Genomic DNA, 23,001 nt, shown 5'->3' on the forward strand with positions numbered 1-23,001 from the left:
TTACCCAAAATAATTTTGGTTGGTTTTCAGCCTACATCGTGATACTATTATATTACTAGTAGTATTTAAAATATTATAAGAAAAGGAATTGACTATAAACATTTAACACTTTTTTCTAGAAGTCAGTCAATCATTAGTATATAATGCTTAAATCAACCGAGTATTAGATATAGAAAAAACATCATGAATTGTAAGAAATTTTTCTGCTAGCAATTTTAGAAAGTTTTAGTTGTTTATAAGAGTGTAACAAAGTATTAAATACTAAGAACATGCAGAATTGGTGCAAGAGCACCAAGGGCACAAGAAGGAGTTATGAAGAGCACCAGGATCATTGATGGATCCTTAGGTGGAATTTAAGACAAATGGTCTTCTAAGGTCATTAAAACTTGTAATGAGAATGTTCATGGGCATTAATACTATTTTGACCATAAATTGATCTTATTTTAATCGCAATACTAAATGTAAGCCTAATGGAAATGCTAAGGTACCTAGGGGTCACTAGGAAGGGATTATGGTTTTCCTCTAAGTGGTGTTAAAACCACTAAGAGTGCAATAAGTTGTAAAATGCCTATATTGGCCATATGAGCCTAAAAAGGCTTAATTAGAGTTAGTAGGGGTTAGTAGTAAGGGATTATGAGTTAGTTTGGTTTTAAAGGTTGTCTTAAAACCTTTTAGAAGTTTTTTTAGATCGCTTGGGATTGTGTGTTGTTGAGTTGACAACTTTTGTTGTCAACTTGACAACAAATTACTTGTTTTAGTTGGTAACAGTCAGTTTAGACTAGTGTAGAGAGTTAGGAAGTAGTTATCAATCTTTAGAAGAGTTAGGGTCTATTTCATAGGTTCTCTTTATCTACTTGTTATTGGTAAATCTACTCACTCTATCTATCATTGATGAAATATTTCTAAAAGTTTCATTTGGCAACTGTTATAGTAATTTGGACTTTCATGAAGAATATGCACAAGACATTAGATAAATACATAACTTTTTCTCTTACAAATATGTTGTTCTCAATTATTATGAATGACAATATGTCTTTCAAGACCATTTAATGAGCATAAAAAAAATTGGAGACCAATGATCGTGAGATTAAAGAAAAGGATATGGTGATTATTATTTTCAAAAGCTTACCACAAACCTATGAGCACTTCAATGAAGATCTCAATATCACTTCTGTAATTTTTATTTTAAGTTTGATAGTTTGTGTAATAAGCTATTACAAGAGGATAAATGTAAATAGTTTTCTAGTAGTAATGACACATCCAACATGAACAAACATTAAATACCAAGAAAAAATGCAAAGACAATTCTACTATATAGAAAGGACACAACAAACTTCATGATTCTTCAAATAATCTGAAATCTATCACATGTCTTTATTGTTGTAAACTAGGTCATATGAACTTCTACAAAAAGTAGTTGGTTGATCAAAAATTGTGCCTCAAAAGGTGTCAAAAAGGCTCATGTCATAGAGCATTCAAAAGAGTCAACCTTCTACAAAATCATATGACCATATTACACAAACATAATAGAATAGGAAGAAGAACAAAGTGAGAAAACCTGTGTGACACAAGTACACATCCCAACACCTCAAACAACCATCCCTATTCACTAAGTCACCTTGGGATGAGGGGACTTTTGGGGCTTTTGGGAATGACAAGACAATTCTACCATATAGAAAGGACACATCGAACTTCATGATTCTTCAAAGAATCAAAATTTCACATGTCATTATTGTTGTAAACTAGTTCATATGAAGTTCTACAAAAAGTAGTTGATTGATAAAAAATTGTGTCTAGAAAGGTGTCAAAAAGTCTCATGTAATAGAGCATTCAAAGAAGTCAACCTTCTATGCAATCATATGACCATATTACACAAACGTAATAGAATCGAGAGAAGAAAAAAGTAAGAAACCTTGTGTAACACAAGTATTCATCCCAACACCTCAAAAAACCATTGCCATTCCCTAATTCACCTTGGGATGAGGGGAATTTTGGGGCTATCCTCTGAACTAAGAAAATTTGGAAATGCTCAAAAACGTGTCCATAAAATTGTGGATGACATGAAACTTATAAGGGGGATTACATGAGGGGAGTATGTGGAGGAACTTTAGGATTACTATGGGACTCGAGAAGGGATTTGCATAGAAAAGAGATTAAGGGGAGGGTTTTTTTGAGGCTCATGCACTATAGAGTTGGGGGTGTAGTTCATAATCAAAGATGTGTGAGGTTAGGAGTTTGCAATGAGGGCAACTTCTAATAAGACAACTTTCCTTCTAAAAATATAAATAAGCATTATAGTTGTTGAGATATATTATCTGTTGAATGGACCCAAAACTAGGGCTTAAAAGTTTGATGGAGTCAAGAAGAAGTTGGGTTAAATCCATTTCAATATAGACTATGCGATGAAATTTCAAGCTAGCCCATTTGTTAGAGTTAGTATTGCACCAAATGACTCCCTAGATGTGAAACAATATTATGAAGAAAGGGGTAAAATGATGGTTTAAGTAGTGGTAAATACACCCACGTGAGATATTTAGTTTACAAACTCCTTCTCAATGGAAATTGTCATGAGTCTTTGAAGATACCAAATATGGCCACAAACCATACCTATATCATTGACTATATGTAAATTTTAAATCAACAAAAACATCATAAGATATCTATTAGGCCACTACTAGTTATGTGCACAAAATTGGTACATAAAAAGGGAAGTAAAATTTTATATGGATCAGAACAAAAGGTTGACCAATTTAAGGTAGAGAGTCTCAATCATAAATAATGTAATCATAAGCTTAGTTAGTATCATTTAAAACATAATGAAGAAACTAAATATTCTCTATAAATGATATAACTACTAGCTCTACCACACTAGAACATTCCCCTACTCATGGCCTAAGGCTCTACTTCTACTAGTCCAACCACCCTTCTACTCTGCTCCTAGTACTACTACTCTACTCATATTCATATAGATAGAGACATTTGCATCAATTTAGATGATAATCATTAATTTATTCAATATCAAATTAAATATAGAAAAATATAACCACGATGGGACTACCATCTTTGTATCTATGAAGTCTTTTTAACATTCACGAATGTTTAATGCAAATTCTATTAAATAATTTCCAACTTTCATGAGGCATGACATATGAAAATTATATTTAATCATTTCCTACTTTCATGAAGTATGGCATTTCAATCTTTTATATTAAGATTTGTGGTTTTTGGCAATGAATGTTCTCATTTCATCCAAGTGTCTACAAGATGTCTGTATTGACAAGGAATCTTTTATAATGGAACCTCTAGAGTAGTTTCTTGGAAGCTCTCTCTTTATGGATTTTCCCCTAAATTGGTTCCTCCTATTGGTAATAAAATTTAATCAACCCTTAAAAAACATCATTACAATATAAAAATTAACTTCTAAACAAAGACTTAGTAACTACCAATCAATTGACTGATCACATCCATATTCTAAACTTTAAAAAAAAAAACTAAGTTTTCAAATTAGATAATAACTTTTGTAACATTTTTCATTTTACAACTACCTAATTCTTGTTCACAAAGAGATCATTGAAATAATTGCAAAGTAATTTGGATCAACATAGGAAGAATATTCATTTGGTCTCCCATATATGTTTTTAAAAATTGGAACCACATGGTTAGAACTAAGGTAGTACGACTCAAATTGATAAATTAAGATCAATAACTCTAAAAAGGGAAATTGATGAAAGTAAACAATAGGCACATTGTTTATGTGTGGGGCCTCCTCTCCCTATATCTTTATTGTAATCTTATTCTAGTTTTAATTTAATGGAATCTTTGTGCTCTCAAACTCTTCCTTCTTAAAAATGGTTTATATTTATATTTTTAATATTCAAAGATGGCATAACGCCACTGTACCTCTCTATATAGTGACTGATAAGATCCATTGTTTATAGTAATGTTTAAATAGGAAGATTCTACCAAACTCAAAAGTGAATTAAATTGACCACAACATGATAACTATTTGATTGATCTTCTACTACTATAATAGAACCCTAATTACATATTGTACTATACACGCAAAAAAGGAAATGATTAATCTTAATTGCTTGGCTAAAAGAAGTATTGATAATAACTATGACCTCTAATCCAACAATCCATTGATTAAAAGATCATAGAGAATAACATGAGAAAATAGTAGACTAGGATAGCTTTAAAAGATTGGGTAAGGACAAAGTGGTGAAACAAGACACGTTGTTCAAAGGAAGAAACTAAAAAAAGAAAAAAAGAAAAAAAAATAGCACAAAAAACATGAAAAACTAAAGCCACATAAAAATGTACAATAAATGAGTTATAAAAGCAAGAAGGAATACAAATCCACACATCAAATAAGTTATAGAAGTAAGAAGGGTCTTTAAAAATAAATGGCAGGGCATTTCCAATACATAGTCAAATGTAATTGGTGCATTTAAAACTTGCTTAACACTAACAATAACAATAGAAAATAATTAACTAATTTAGTCAGATAAGAAATTACTTGATATACCCTCCTATTTTTTTGTGGCCTTGCTCATCCTCTTTCTCCCAATATAGATCTTCAAATATTTCAGACCCTCATTTTTGTGTGTAAGCTATTGCTTCATACTTAGAAAAAGATGGCCAGTCCATACTTGTAGCAATCTTTTGACATTTTGGCACAGATAACATTCTCATTAGTGGCTCTTTATATTGACACTAAATTATCTTTTAGACAACACTCCATTATGACAAAACAAAAATTTTGATTTAGATACTTACAGATAAAATAGATGGACCACTATCATTTCCAACCCTTGAATGTGAGATGTCAGTACCAATGATTAGTGAAGGTACTTCTGATATAAAAGAGGTAAATTTTTCCTCTCCTCATCAACCAATAGTGAATTTTCCCTCCTGACTATTTAATAACAATTTTCAAATTATTCTAGATAGAAAAATCATTTTCTTCTGAAGGAACATCCACCTTTGCATTTATTTTTAGTATAACAATGGCAATGTATTCAGGTTTACACTTTTTTACATGGTCCATTCTAGTTAATACCAAAGATGATATTAAGATAGAAAAATCATTTGCTTCTGAAGGAACATCCACCTTTGCATTTATTTTTAATATAACATTGGAAATGCATTCAAGTTTATACTTTTTCACATGGTCCTCCAAGCAACACTAAATCCAAATCCCCAAGTTCAATTCAAAAATCTTCTTTACAAAAGCTATAATTGATGCCAAAAATAAATTAGTATAGTGTTTCATGGTAACAATCTATTTTCCATTTGGTAATTTTAAAAACAATCTAAAATCTTGACAAAATTACATTACAAACCATATAGATGCTTGTTGTTTGTTTGGGGTATAATGCACATAATCAATTCAAGGGGACTCTTGTTTTTATCCATACAAATCTGAATCTGATGTCTTACCACACCATCAACATTTCCATGTACCTCATATGCAGGTGGTGCTAATGGTAGAGGATTCATGTTCTGAAATCAATTCAAGTACCATGATAAAGCTTAACCTCACTGGCCAAACCCAATACACAACCAATATCAAAAAAATGGCTTAAACTACATAAAATATATCTCTAAAAGAAATTGAATATGTATATAGTTGATGTGTGCATGTGGTGTAATAATCAGCTAGTCATTGACTTACCACACCATATTGCTTACACAAGTCAGGTAGTTTTTGACAAAATTCTTGAACTGCTCCAGCAAGGACACCTGAAGAAAAGTTTACCAATGGCCAATGTGAAATTTTGGTGCTCTTAAATATCATCTACAACACCAAATAGTAATCCAAATCATAAATGAGTTATAAATAACAGAGCTCACTTACATAGGAAAAGCCACAAATCAATACTAGAATCTAAAATATTTTGTCATTTGGAAACATAATGAGTTGCAAGACCAGTTGTAACCATCTCTACCACATCAAACCGTGCTCCTATTAATACCAAATATTTCCTAGCATAATTAATAGTCCAACAAGAGAAACTGTCAGTTTATTCTCAAAGAAAATGTTTTGTATTTAAAAGTGGATATTTCATTCCTTCAACAACCATCCATGAATTCAATTACAACTAATTGAAATGCTTATAAAGCACACATTCTTATATATTAGTTCTCATATTAAATTTCCTTTTGGATTGAAAGCATGCAATTTCCAACTGACATTATAGATGTTGCTTGCGTCACCTCTTCAAACATGTATATATCTTAAACTCCAGACAACATTGGATCATATTAACTGAAACTTCAATAGTGACTATACAAACATGATAATAGGTTTGTACCTAGATTTCTTAGAATATGTGAAATAATGTATGAGAAGCTATAGTCAGTGAGAAATCCAAATCCATCCTCAGGAGTTGCAAAAACTTATTGCAATCATTGCATAGATAGGATATTTTTGAGAAAAGATTACATTTTGATTAAAATCTATGAAAATTATGAGCTAAGAAGTTTTTTTGGATGACTACATTACATTTTCCATGAATCATTAGATGAGCTCAATCGTTATTAACTATACAAAAGATAACCAAAAATTGCCAAAATTAGATTAGTTAATATTGTTGACTGAGTGTTTCCACCTACCCTATGTGCATTTTGTATGAATAGGACCCACAAAAATAGAATTCATTTCTTCATACATGTAGCTAACTACATTTACAAATGTGTTCAAGACTTACCAATCTTAATTGTTTATAGTATTAATAAAATTCATAGCTGGGTTGAAAACAACTCATGGTGTTTTCTGTAACAATTGAAAATGTGGTTGGAACTACAAAACTTTCACCTCCTCCATGGAAAGCTCATGAAAAATTTCAACTTGATATAAACCAAAATGGAAATTTTTTTATAAGATAAATATAGAAACAAAGAATGAGGTAGTAAGACTTTTTGTATGATAAGTGAAAAGTTTTGAAGTTCAAAATGTTGAAAATGTTGTTGAGATCATATAAGAGTTGTCTAGATAAATGCACATACTTCTAATACATTAGCATCAAAAGAATTATACAAATATTTTATTTTAAATACCCATGTAGTATTCTAATTTCAAGAGTGTAATACAAGAAATTGTCACTAAGTTCCTTAATACAATTGATTAAAAGAAATAATTGCATTTGCAGTGCTTGTTAGTTAGTTTCCTAGTTCTCACAAGCATCAGAATATTAGAATTTTGTGCTAGCAAAAAAAAGGGATTTCTCAATAGAAATAAAAATCTTACCAAAGTTTTCTTGTATGTAAGAAGATTGTATAGAAGCCAATACAATATATAGACAACCTCAATCCAAGATTCATCTACATAAGACTATTCTTAGATAGAACTTCTCTCTCTTTCAGATTCATCACAGAAAATAGCTGACTAATGTAGCATCTTCATATTTTAGATTCATTTGCAATGATAACTAATTACTCTATTCCTCTCCATCTAACACACTTATATCCCAAAAATAAAAATTAGCTATATAAGAGATTAGAATGAGATAAGTACATGACTTCACATTTATATACAAGTTCACATGCACTACACAAAGTGAGACTTGAAAGACATGAGTGCTAGCCTAAAAATGTTTAGTATATAGGTTGTGAATAAAAGTTCTCACAAAATTATATTTGTATCTAGTGAAAGTAAGTTTCTCTCAAGAGGAAGTTTCTCGGTGTCATCAACCTCCCCCAGGGAGGAGAAAAAATGCAGAATCTTAAAATTTTGAACATGTGGTATGATTAGGAAGAGTTTTTCCCTTAATCCTCATGAAAGAAAGTCCTTTGTCTAATTCAATATCATTTATTTATAAAATTATGTGCATGCATGACTTCGTTGGTTCTTTGGCCTTCTAAGAGTACAAAGAACTCTCTCTCTAACAAACACATATAACCCAATACTAGAATGCACTTTTCCAGAGCTTAGTATAGTCACAAGAAATTAGGGCCTATAAATGTGAGGATAACCATTAGAAATAAGTAACATTCAAAGTGAGAAAATCTAACAACTTACTTCATTATAGGAACAATTAAACCTTATATTAAATAACTTGGAAAACTTAAGAAAAGAGATCTATGTTCGAAAGAAAAAATTGCACACCTATCCTTCCCTTGTAAGACATTTTCAAGTCTCCACCAATAGAAAATGCTCACCCAGTTCCCTATAGGAAGCTTGGTGTAAGCATGTGTTTGACATGATTTTACTTGTAAACCAAAATATTGTGAGTTTTAAATTTATTGCTATAATGAATTTAGATTTTTATTATAGGTGGTGAATTCAATTCTATAATGAATCCTAGAGAAAAAAAGTGGAGAATCACCAAAGAATCTCAATAACAATTGATTTTAATGATTGGGTTAATAGAAACAATATGCAAGAAATCAATGATGAGAAGGAGACATACACATTGAACAATAGAAGGAAACGATTCAACCATATTGCTAAAAAATTAGATAGATTTTTTCTTAGAGGGAGTTGGGAAAACTTTCAATAAATTATCTCGACTCGTATCCTCCCTCATTCTAGTTCAAACCACTTTGTAGTTTAGCTTAATATCATCGAGAATTCACTCCCAAAATAATGTCCTTTCAAGTTTGAAAAAATGTGGATGAGGGATGAAAACCTAATGTATAGAATAGAACGATAGTTGAAGGAAGCATAGGTATTTGCATCAAGATTATATTGCTTGGCAACTAAGTTAAAGATGATCAAGAATAAATTTCTACTTTGGAACAAGAATAACTTTGGTAATAGTTTTGAAATGAAAAAAAGGATAGAATAGGAAATTAAGGAGCCTAAAATAGTGATTGATAAAGGAATGAACACAGAACTCTATTTCAAAGAAAAGAAACTATTAGTTGGTTAGGAAGATATCTTTGGTATGTTAGTTTGAGCTTCACTTGGTTTCAAGAATACTTTAATATTCTCTACTTAACAAGGCCAACCACATGAAGGTGGAAGCTCACATGGCCTCACCTCCCCTCCCCCTAACATCAATCTAAATTCCCCATTATCATCTAATTACATACTTCATTCATTCATTCATCCATTTATGAACTATAACATTCAATCAATGCAATCACATAACACTAATTTAAAATTTATTAATACACAATACTAATCCATACTTCATTAACACATAACAATATTCATAGACAATTACTTAAAACAACATTCTTTCATTATCCAACAAAGTTTATCAAACAAGGTTTATCAAAGAGCATTTAAAAAATAATCATTTCTTCTTTTTATTTTTCTTAGATTTCTTAAGGTAAAGGCTAATAGTAGCATCAATATCTTCCATATTCTCCTCTACTTGCGGCACATGTATTGTAAAATTATGGTGCCTCCTATTTTGAGGAGTAGGAGGCTATTGTGCTAAGGGGGGTTGTGTTGCAATAACAAGTAAACGGGTTGAATTGGCATAATCTTTTTCTTTTTTTAACTGTTACAAGTATTTAATTAACTAGTAGAACATAACATGCATTTTTCTTACTTAACAACACGACATCATGTACAATAACATTTTGATCCACCGTCACCTCAACATATTGAACACTTGGAACATGCTCCACTCCTTCACCATGATGTTCAACATGCTCTAAAATATTCAAAAAAAGGTTACACATCAAATTGAAATTGAAGATGTTAAATTTCATTCATAATTGCATTATTTATTTTGAACAAAAAATTAATACCTCCACCACTATGATGCACATCATGGCCTTCATCACTCATAGGTCCTATGATAGGATTTGAAGGCTATAGTGAAATGTTATGTGCATTGTTATGCAATCAATTTATGTTGGAAACTAACACCAAAAAAGAAATTTCACAACTATTCAATTTGATTTACTTTTCATTTGACCAATTTACCTGTGTCTCAATTGGTGCAACAGATTCTTGGGTATGGCTTTCAGATTCTTAGTGTAGGTGTGCAACCATGACTTTATAGCCTTCCTTCAAGGTAATTTTTTATCTTCATCCATGGGCTCTACATTGAATTCTAAGCCCTATATTTTTTCTTAATATCGTCATTTTTGCATGTATGATTTGATTTTAAAAAAATTACAACATTATATAAAATTTCAAAATTGCTACTTACAAGTCAAGATTTAAGATTCATATAGCCACCAGAGCTAAGTTTGTGTTGGCCAACCTTTTGTAGTCTTGCTTTTGTAGCCACTAATGTGTCTTGCAATCTATGAACAATTTGAAACATATTAGATTATATACTCAAAAAGATCACTAATTAGTGTATGATTACATTCTACTTAATACTATCATGACATACCTTCTTTTGCCCTTTTTTGGTTCATTTGTAGAGCCTCGTAGCCTTTTCTCTTTTGCATCTTCTATTATTTCATTCCACTTCATCGGTGGAATCATAGGAGGACATCTGTACTTTGAGTTATCCTTTAGACCCCTTCTATATTGGTCCCTCACATTCTTTATACATTTGGATGCTCTTTTGAGAAGTAGGGCAGTTCAAAAATGTTTTTTTTTCTTTCAAAAAGGTCCTCAAAAGATGTTATAATGAGCTTATTTTTTAATTCAGGACCCTGTTCATTCCACCTTTAAAAAAAAAATAGATCAATAACTTTAATATAGTATAATAAATGAAAGAAAAGAAAAATATTGTAGCAATGATATGAAACTACATACCTCTTACGCATAGTGGGTCCAAATAGCTTTAATGTCATATCATAAAGATGATCAAAGAAAACATTATTTTCTACAAAACCATCATGGGATTATCAGTCCAAAATGAGTTATATATAAGTACACTACAATAACACTGTAAATAATATCAATTTTAAAACACCTGGAAGCTTTCGTAATTTTAACAAAAACATAGTTTTCTTGTTCAACAACAATGTCCTCACAAATGAACCAGTACTAGTCACATGAGCTGCTCCAAGAAATGGATCAGCTTCGGTAGTATTGATCTTTTTTTCTCTATCAACTGAAGATCTATCTATTAGTGCACAAAATAGGTTCATGAATATAAAATCCACCCAGAAAAAAAAAAAATTCATGATTAGCACATTACAAAATATAGCAAAGCAAGGTTTTACCAATTGTATTGGGCATAGACGAAGATGTTTAAAAGATCCTTGTTGTCAAAAATGCACTCAACAATATCAGAGCGATGACCGAAGGAGGCGTCCACACTTCATCATGAGCTAAAGAATACATTGTTAGAAAAGACATTTGCAATGGATAAAGATCAAATGGGATACTAGCTAGAAGCATCTGAAAATAAAAGTTAAGTGTAAATGGTTGTAAATTTCTTAGCTCACTCCAATGGAGGCAAGTGTTACTTGGAGGACTGTATATCTCCATTGATAGATGAGAAAAATGAAGAAAGATCATTAATAAAGAGAAAAATGGAGGAGAAGGGGCCATCAAGAGGGTAATTGGGCAGCAATGAAGTTTTTAGTCATAATAAGAAGTTGAAAAGGTTGCTATGCTCTTGGACTTGCTTCTAGAGATTATTTATCATTTTCTCTCTTCTCTTCTACACAAAATTGTTATTCTCTTCTAATCTTGTTCAATGGAGGGTTTATGTTACTACAACAAGAATAGTAGTAGAAACTACAACCAACATTACTTCAAGTGAAAAATTAAATAGTGAATCTACTTTTTATGATAAATGCTAATCTTAAACTACTTCAATTATAGTGCATTTTTGTAGTAGGATTCTTTTATGCATTGGATAGTTTTGCATCTTGTATGAGTTTTTATGAAAAGTAGTAGATCAATCATAGAAGACTTGTTTGATTCTATGTTTCAAGTGGATTTATTAATGTTTTATGAGTGTTTTTTTTATGTTGAGTTGATTGGTTTAACTAGTTAAAGTGTTCCACTATGGACACACATTACATGCACACAAGTAGATATAAGGCTATATTGTATAGGGTCTTTTAGAATACCAAGAGTTAATTCTTCAAATAAAGAGTCCCTAGATTTATTGACTTGGATTTATATTAGCTGGAAATAAATAGAAGGTTGTATTATAAAGGAGATCTAAAATTCTAGGAGTTATTTTAAAATGAGTTAACGAGTTTAGGACTTAGGATTTATAATACACATGGATGTTATAGAGCAAAAGAGGCTTAAAGTAATAAGATTTTGCATGGAGTTTTAAAATATGAAAAATATTTTTATTTCTTTAGAAATGAAGTAGATTGTATTTAATTTGATTATGTAACAATTATTTTATCAGTGTTCCAGATTGTATTTTATGATGCATTCTTTTATTTTGACGATGGATCATGGAGTGCAATCTTAAATATTGATATACTATTTCATCTTCATAATAGATTACTAGGTGTGATTAAAAATATTGATGCAAAATCTACCTTGTAAAATTGAATTCAAAAATAATTGCCCATAATATGAATTGTAGAAATTGAATATCATTGAAAGGATAAGTATATATTGTCTATTAGCTATTTGATTAGATGAAAAAAAATGCAAAGAGATTATTACTCCAATGATTCCATAATAATAACAAATTTGACCTTTGCAAGAAAATTTATGCTATCTTAAAGAGGAAAGGAATGTAAAGATAGAATTTTATGAGATTATTACTCCAATGGTTCCATAATAATAAAAAATTTGACCTTTGCAAGAAAATTTATGCTATCTTAAAGAGGAAAGGAATGTAAAGATAGAATTTTATCATTTTCTTATCTAAATCTAATGCTAAGTTAGACCGTATGCAAAAGAATTTTAAATGTATTAGTATATATGCACATACAAGAGTTTCTTTTTTGTACATAATGTAGTATATTGTATTTTTAAATCAATTTTCTAATAATATAACATTTTTATCCATTTCCTTATCTGTTGATTTTTTTTTTGCAAGTGATCCTTAACTCTTGTGGAATTCAAAAACAACTATTCCTATATATTGAAAAACCACTTTTGATAAGACATTGAAAAAGAAAACATTCATAAAGAGTACATTTACATCAAAACCATAAAAAATCATGAATTTATCAAGAATACCTTTCATTTGTGAAATGGCTATAAATTTCTTACACACTCAATTTAAACATTTATTGTATCTACTTAGTACATAACAAATGCTAAAGCGAATGATAAATTAGTAATTTCCCAATATTATAGGATTCATATTTAACATTCATATTTCATTTGAATACAGTAAGCATAGAATTAATCATTTATTTAAACAAAATGGAGAAGGAAAAATAGGTTAACACAAATAGGCAATACATTGTAGCTCAACCTACAATATAATCTTGTTGTTAATGTTTTCCTTTCATTTGTGTTTTAAATATTTGTAGCTTGTCAGTGGGTGTCAAAGAAAGTGCAAGTAAAAGTGAAGGTTCTTACTGACAAGAAAAATAACATTAGACACCTTGTCTCTCTTAATAATTTTTTTACAACTCTTCTAGAAATCAAAATATATACAATTTTTAATGTGTAATGATTTCAATTTTAGACATGGATCTAGAAACAACATACATGCATAAAGATAAAGATGTTTTTGTGACCATAAAATTTTCTTTAATATTTTTACTACAGAAATTGGATTCTGATGTACTTTTTAGTAAGTTGTGTTAATTTTTACTTGGCTACTACATTATAGGTTTCTTTAGTATAACCTTGAACCATATTTTGATCTTGTAGTTGGGCAATGGTCTTTCCTTCTGCATGGTCTAATGCAAGGAGGCCTCCAAGATTTGAGTTGGTTATTTATCCAATGTCAAAGGTAGTGTAATTTGGGATATGCAATCACTTGCATTGTAAGATATTATCATGAAACATTTGCTATAAATGTGATTGTGTTAAATTTCTTTAAATATTTTCAAAATCACTTTACTACATTGATTTTTAAGTTTTTTGAAGTGGAATTGGTGATCTTGAATACTGTCAATCAAGATGAAGCTTTATATCATCATTATTGTCATTTGCTTGGAATATCCTTTTAATTATAATATGTATCATTGTTCATAGTTATGTATAGAAGTTGAATATTTTAAATATTTTAATAAGCAATTATGTTTGTGAGCATAATATTATCGTAACTTGAATGATAGGTTTCTCAACTTCAGACAACTATTTTGCTATCAAAAGTTGAGATTGAAAAAGCTTAGCTTAGCTTGCCGAATCTTGTGCTTGTGTTATTTGACAAGGGTACAAGTGAGTTTTTCTTATAAATTGTTATTATTAGATATTTCTTTGCATCAAAATATGGAATATGTTCAGACATACCAAGAAATATATAGTTACATTTATGTTTTTCAATATTAACTCCTCTTTATGTAGGTTATGTCAATGCTTGTTAGTTCGACAACTTATGATCTACAAATTACAAATGGATCTGTTAATAGTAAATAAGTTCTTAGTTGAACTTGGTGGTCATAACACTCTCACCTTTCATTATCAAGCACAGCCTAAACTAGTTCAAACAGAGACCCAAGTATGGAATAACACTCATTCATAATTGAATCTACCTTAAATAAACTCAACGACATAATAATACTATAATTTCCAGTAATGTTGTAAAGAGAAAGTGTTACTTACATGAAGGTTGTGCGCTACAACCCTCACCATGTTGACCATGTGGTCTTGCAAGTGTCACAAAATCCTGTACAAGAAGACATAATATTTTAGATCATAATCCATAAGATATTATAAAACATAAATATTTATTGAACTTTTATTATTGCTTAAGATTAATTATTGCTTACCTTCAAATAACTAACACTAAGTATCAATTATTCTTTCAATGCCTTTGTCTCCTTAGTTATGTTTCTTTAAAGGATAATGTTATGAATTTCATCATTGTATCTTTGTATGAGTTTATGGGCCATGAATATGGGGTCAATACTATGGGTGATCTCATCTAGAAATGATGCTCGTGTCTCAGATTGCATTTGATCTACTATCATTTTCAATTTTGCCTATCAATAAGTATCAATTTGTGACATCAATATCAGTAAAATTCAATCAAAATAACTTCAAAGCTATAAAGAAAAGAACATAATAATATGAGATTTGTTTCTATATAATTTGTAAAATTACAATAATTAAGGTTTACCTTTTTCGAAGAAGGTGTCTGATCTGGTACATCCCTACTTGTGTGTTGTGGTGTATCCATGCCACCCTGTGAAAAAAAATTAGTAATTCTTAGTAGCAATCAATAGTGAAATGAAAGTAATAGACTTACCATAAAAAATTATTAATAAAAGAGTAGATTGTATATTGGAGTCAATGTTAATTGGAGGTAATTATAGTTACCAGTCCCATGATAGGGAATTTTTTTTGTATCAACATGATTCAAATTGTAATCTATCAAAAGCTCTTCCCCTACACTTATTGATTTTATCACACATATAAAAACATAATTTCCCTTACGTGCCTTGAATATACAATTCGACCACTTATTAATTAACATAGGTTGAGAACTATTTATAAATCTTGCAATATTCCCTATTGCTTTTGGTATTTCATCAATATACATAGTGAGCCTTTTACTTTGATCATTTTATTTGCATTGTATATAATTTGGTAATAATGCATACCTACATTTTTTTTTTTAATTTTGCACAATCTGCATCCAATTATTATAATTGTAACAAGGTCCTACATACTCCATCAATTCAATAAATTTATTATAATTGACCTTTATGCCATCCATGGAAAATAGGCCCAAACAATGTAATAAAGATGGAACTATGTGATATATCCTTTTGTTAACAGAAAAATTAGTGTTAACTAGAGGTAGTTCCTTGGGTACCCATTCTTTTTGAAGATGTGTGTACTGTAAGGGTACCTTCCTCTCACCTTCACTCTCATTATCATAAGAACATACCCCCCTCAGCAAGAAAAAATTGCATTCATTTATTGAATTTTCTTCTAATCTTTCGACCTCTAGTTGATCTCCCTATTTTTAACCTACTAGATGTCTCACTTTTGTCTTCTATTCTTGCATTTTCCTCACTCATGGAAGATAGATCAGACAAATACCTATTTGGTGATACCTGCAATCCATAAAATGAGAGACATACTAGGACTAAAGTTGATGTTGAGGGTAAAGAGAATATATGAAAATAAAAAATTGCATCTATAGGGTCTATTGACTTATACCTATCAATCCATGTGATTGTGCAAGACCTTGGTCAAAGGCATTGAATAGCCTACATATGTAAATAATTTATCTTAAGTTAGCCAAAAATTTGGTGTAATTAATGTGTATATCTACAAAAATATTAGACATGTTGTACTTAATGTTTATATCTACATATATGGTTTTGAAAGAAAAATTTGGTCACCTCACTCATCAAATTCGCCCATATTATAATCAATGAAAAGTTTTCTACTTACAATGCTCTATAGACTACAAATTACTTAGAAGACAAAAATTACATGATGCATTCATCAAAATCATTGCATATTTTTTAATTCCTTATCTATACTTTATGTTTCATAGCTATGCAATATCATTGTATATACTCAATGACAGTAGAGCTCAACACATAATAACTTAATTAAAAAAACATACAAGTCAAACAAAATTCTATAAATAAATCATGACCCTATCATACTTGACATTTATCATACGTTGACATACATTTAATAGATCATGTCATTGATCATCATCTTTACCCATGTCATCATCATCATCATCATCACCATCATTGTACTTGTCACTTTGATCATCATCGTCACCACCACCATCTTCATTGCCATCATCATCTTCATAACCATTATCATGACCATCATCATCATGACCATCATCACCTTGATCATCATTGTCTTCATCAGCACTATCATGGTTGTCGTCATCATCATCATCATCACCATCATCATTAGCATCACCCATAATCTTCTTCTTCATTGTCTACAAGTTGTTTGTGATCATCATTTACTTCATCTTATGATTCTTTAGTATCTTCTTCTTCCATCACATTATACTTTATCAACCTTCCTATTAGATCATGTCTAACAACAAATGAACAACTTGATTTATGTGGAATGCCAAAGTAAAAAACTTGCTCACTTTGTCTTGGAAGAATATAGAGCTCATCTCGAACTAGCTCAAATAACTTTGTATTAATCATTGTAAATCTACCATCATGTTCAATAACAATCCTATCAAGACCATTTAATTTGGCCATAGCCTATGCCATTTGATGATAAATAGAACTAATTTGAATGAATTAAAGTTGCACTCAAGTATATCATCCAAAATTCTATAATATCAATTTTCATACTGTTGAGGATGTATGTTATTTCTAGATGAAATATTGGTGACCTTGAAGATTGTACTTATCCCAGAATCATAAGTTTTCTTCATTTCATCTAACATTTTTATGCAAAATTTACAGACATGTAGTACATAGCTTTGTGGTGTTTGATCTAAAATTATTCAAACATATCAAGATTATTTACATCAATCTGTGAGTTGATATTAAGCTTATGAGTCATGATTAGTAATCTTCTATATACCTTTGTATCTCTTAAGTCATATGCTAGATCAAGTACCATTGGCATAACATTGGGATCTTCATTATGATGAGCTTCTTTAACCATTGATGCAACACTGTCCCATATTAATGAGTAGCCATTTTCTTGAGACTTTTGAATCCATATCATCATCCAATCAAGATAGTTTACAATATAAAAATGTAGTGCATCCCACTCACAAACAACTATAAAGAAAACAACTAGACCAGTTAAAAAAAACTTATATTGATGATGGATAAGAATTTATTAACTACAATAACATCTTATAATTACCTGACTTTCCTCAATCTACCTTTTCCCAGCAAGTACTCCCTTTCAAATTTGTTAATGGAGTTGGGATCCCAAATGCGATCTACAAAAGCTTTGATGAAAACTTGGAGAGATATTCACTAATATGCATCATGGTCTAGTATATCATATATCCCTCTACCATAGAACCCTCAAGGTATGATCTTCATCAAACCAAGCCCTTCATAAATTTCAAGTGCCTCTCAACTATCCACATTGATCTAGTTTGTATGGGTCCACACAATTCAATCTCTTCAACTTGATGTATGAGGTAGTGTTCTTGAACATTGAAAAAGTTGAAGGTAGACACTTTTTCATTTCACACATTAGCTAGAAAAATTTTCTCTTCTAATATTTTATATTTTTTTTTATCAATTTCTTTAGATGATAACCACCTAAAAGATATTTAACATGGAAGAATATATAAATGAGATTTCAGATTAAAATATACAATAGATTACATAAAAAGCAAAGCAAGTCATAAATATAATTATATGTGCAAAAAATCTAAGAAATAACACTTCTAACCTCATGTATTTTTCAAGATCATATAAAACTTTTTTAATGCTATTGCCAAACTGGTGTGGAAGAGATAGAGGTAGGATGTACTACAATTATTAAAAAAAATGATCATTTCAATATATTATAAAATAATACAATAGGTAGTACATGCAATTTTATAAATATATTGTAATAGAGAATGTTACTTACCTTGACCAAGGTATGTCAATCATGTATTTTCAACCTTGGCCCAAAATCAATTTTCTTTGATACAAGATTACTTATATTTGCAGCAAATCCTATGGGAAAAAAATTTCTTTATGACTTATTTTAGTGCATCACTTTGTTGCTCTGTTAATAACCAAGGAAGGGCACTCGTATTTATGTGATTTCCATTTCTATTTGATTCAATGAAATCTTTAGTGCATGATTGGATTCATGAATGTCATTACAAATTTTGGAAATTTTTTCTCTATCATGTCTTCCATCAAATATTTAACATAATGTCTCTGTTACATTCTTTACAATATGCATACAATAAAAAATGCACGATTGGGAGATCATTGTAGTATGGTAACCTACTAAATTGAGTAGGATAACATTTTATTCCTCTAGAAAGTTGGTCATTGATTCTTGACAACCTTCACGGGCATCAATTACATCATTACTAAATAAAAGACAATATCAAAATATAAATTTCAAACTTTGAACCTCAAACTAGACATTACCTCAATGATTTAATTGATCATATTCCAACTTTCATAGATGAGGTGCATTCTTCATAGCCTTGATTTTGTCTCTTATTTCCCATTAAAAAGATATTTTTTAGTAATTTGATACTTATAATTATTTTGGAGAAAGTGCCTAAACTCATTGAACACCTACTTTTCTTAACTTCTTGAATGACAAGATTTCATCTTTAGACCACAAACTACACATACAAATTTTTTCTTTGTCTGAAGACCTAAAAGATCATAAACAATTATCATACACAACTTAAGGATACAACAATAATGTGTAAGCACTATAACAGACCAAAAATATGTGACCTTAACAATATAACATACTGCAAAAATGAGTTAGCCTAGGGGCATCATGTATTGTCCATACAAGCATTGCATGAAATTAAAATTGTCTTTTTCCTATTGGTCTAGAGATGTCATATTTTTTGACTCCATTCCATAACTTCAACAAATCAACAATAAGGGGCTCAATATACATGTTCATATCTTTAACTTGGTACTTACCTGATAATTGAATGAACATAAATATTACATAATTATTATGACCATTTTGATGCACTAATTATAAATTAATTTAGATAAATATTAAATAAATAAAAAACCTAGTACAATCATTGACAACATTATCTGCTCCCTCTTTATGAACATCCAAGGAGGAATATTATTGTTAATAACAAAAACAAGCCACACTAAGTAAATACATCTCATATCTCCAAATGGATTGACACCATCCGCTGCTAATGAAAGCTTGAGATTGCAAGGTTCTTCTTTAAAGTGTGATTATATTCATTCTATCTCTTTAAATGTAGAACCATCTGCAAGTATTCACATAATGTCATCTTGACTTCTATTATGTGCATGGTAATCCATAAATTGTACCAAGTCAGTGCACCTGAATAATTGTTCTAGATGTGGAATAATGAAAATGTACTAAAGAACCTTGTGAGACACCCTTTTTGTTATTTGATCTAACTGGTATCTACTAATATGACAATTAGGGCATTTTGTCGCAAATTCATGTTGTTTATGATATAGAATGTGATTATTGGGACATGCATGCATTGTCTAATACTTTGTTCCAATTTGATTCATAATGGTAGATAATTCTCGATGCAAACAAGGAAAAATATTTGATGGTGGTAACAAAAGCTCACATATCAACCTATAATAACAAATATTAATTGTTAATATAATGAATAGTAATGGTGTAATGGTAGATGATTCTCGATACAAACAAGGCAAAATATTTGATGGTGGTAACAAAAGCTCACCTATCAACCTGTAACAACAATTATTAATTGTTAATATAATGAATAGTAATGGTATGCTAACATTGAAGATGACAAAAATGGCATACATTAGCATATGTGACATTGCTACATTTGATAAACCATTCATAACCTTCAAGTTGACCAACAACACTATAGCAAAGAGAAGAGTCATTTGTGAGCCTTTGTATAGGGGCTCATGTGCCTTCTCAAATATAGGTATATCAAGACCATCTTCATCATCATTATCAAATGTGCTAGTACCATCATCGTGAGCATATTCATCAACTACACCAATACCATCTACTTCAATCATATCCTCTAGCACTTTATCATCTTCTTCCATGGGAGTGTTATCCTCAGCTTGGATATTCACACCTCCATGTTCCTCTAGTTCGAAATCCACATTCACCAATTGACGAAGATCATGGCCCCCTTCAACATGACCATGTTGCCTAAAATGGCTCTGGGCTATTGTGATTAAAACTCTTTGATTCTTTAAGCCCTGACACATTTTGCAACAACAATTACATTTATCAACTTTTCTTCAGAACTAAGACCACAATCTAGCAATTGTCTCATTATTTTATTTTGGGTTCATATTGCTAGACGTGATCTTTCTTAAAAAGAAAATATATCTGTAAAATTATTGGACATGTTGTACTTAATGTTTATATCTACACATATGATTTTGAAAAAAAAAAATGGTGTAATTAATGTGTATCTGCAAAAATATTGGACATGTTTTATTTAATGTTTATATCTACACATATGGTTTTGAAAGAAAAATTTGGTCTAATTAATGTGTATATCTACAAAAATATTGGACATTTTGTACTTAATGTTTATATCTGCACATATGGTTTTGGAAGAAAAATTTGGTCACCTCTCTCAAATTCACCCATGTTATAATCAATGAAAAATTGTCCACTTATATAAACTTTCATTATTTGTGATTATAGATATATTGTTAAGGAAATTGGCAAGGAAGAAAGGAAAACGTTGACGAAGTCAAAGATTTTATTACAAGTATCACCTCCCAAAATCCAATCACAAAAACAAAAAGAAAGAATTTGTAGAAATGCAAGATGGAGAAGCAGAAGAGTTGGACAAGGTTCTAATAAACTCAAAATTGTTAAATCTTTCAAAAAATTGGAATTGTTATGAGTTCTCGATTCAATGTACAAAAAGCCAAAGTGGGGCAGTGGTGCAGGGGCCCAAGGTCTTAAATAAGATGGTCAAAACTCAAATTTTGGATAGATTAGATGACTAATAAGTGTCCAAGCTGACACATGGCAATAAGTCAATCTCAAGCATCCTAGAATTCATTTTAGGTAAATTTCATACATGTTACAATAAGGCTTATGGGTAAGTTGTAAGTCAGTCAACATATTTTCCCTCTTTTCTTCTCTAATATTGTACAAATATCGAACCAGGGCATTTTCTCTTACATTTCCATCCAAAGATTTCAAATGTCAAAATTTATAGTTTCTCTTTATTTATATTCAAGATTTGGCCTAAAGAATTCCATAGATTTTGGGCCTCATAAATAATTAAAAGGTAAGCTTAGTCTAATTTCAATGAAATTGATAGCAGGGATATATAATTTTAAAAAAAAATAAAACAAAATAATTATGACTTGAAATTTGTCTCTTGGATTGATTAAATTTTTGAGTTTAATTGTACTTGTGACATAAATTCAACAACTTTCATTGAGCCTTTCCATTACTCCTTGTTTGTCATGAGTGGGGTCATTTAATAGGGCAATTTTGTATTCAGTGTAGAGTATGTACATATCAGAGTTGTGATTGTTTATTTTAGTAGTTAGGTATGATTCATTCTAGCATTTGTTTTAGATAGTGTCTATCATGAAATGCATAAATTTTTTGGTGGGAATTTTGGGACAATAAACAACTCCACCTTGCATTAACCTACTCCTCAAAAATCCAAGCAATAGGAATAAAGATTAGAGCTCTTAAGGAAAGCCTTGTCATAGAAAAAATTCATTTCCAAGGATCCAATGTCCAAATATGTCTAAAATACATATCACTTGTGAAGTATAGAAATAAAACATTTTGTATAACCTTAATTGGCATAGTTATGGTATTCAATTCATAGCATAAAGAGTTATTGGTTTCTGGGTATCTCTTGACAAGGCCTACCATACAATTTTATACCTACCTTGATAAGGCCTTAAATATAAGATCGTTAATGTGTTAGATGTACAAACTATGTTGATAATATAAATCATGTTATAAAATTCTTAATAAATTCTAAAATATTTTTTATTTTTATGATTTTCTAATACTGATTACTTTTGGTCGTAAAGGAAGGGATGCATTTATCTCCATTGTATTAGGATAATCTAATGTTGTAGATTTTAGAAATATCAAATGTAGATTAGGCTATGAAATAAGGTATTCAAGGACTTCATCATAAGATATTACATGTCTAAGCATTGATTTTAATATTCTTTTATTATTTTCAGCACTGGGAGCCTAAGAAAAGATAGGGAAGAAGAAAAGGTGGGAAAAACCATGTCAGATAACATTTTTTTTACTTGATAGAAAATGGAGCAAAAATAAAGACTTGACAGGTTGTTTAAATTTTAAAACACCAAATACTATACTAATTTAATCTACCATGATTCATGATAATGAAGTCAACAAAAATCAGCTCCACGAGC

This window comes from Cupressus sempervirens, chromosome 5 (genome assembly GCF_028749045.1).
Source record: "Cupressus sempervirens isolate cs-2001-9-10 chromosome 5, ASM2874904v1, whole genome shotgun sequence".
NCBI classification, from domain to species: Eukaryota; Viridiplantae; Streptophyta; class Pinopsida; order Cupressales; family Cupressaceae; genus Cupressus; species Cupressus sempervirens.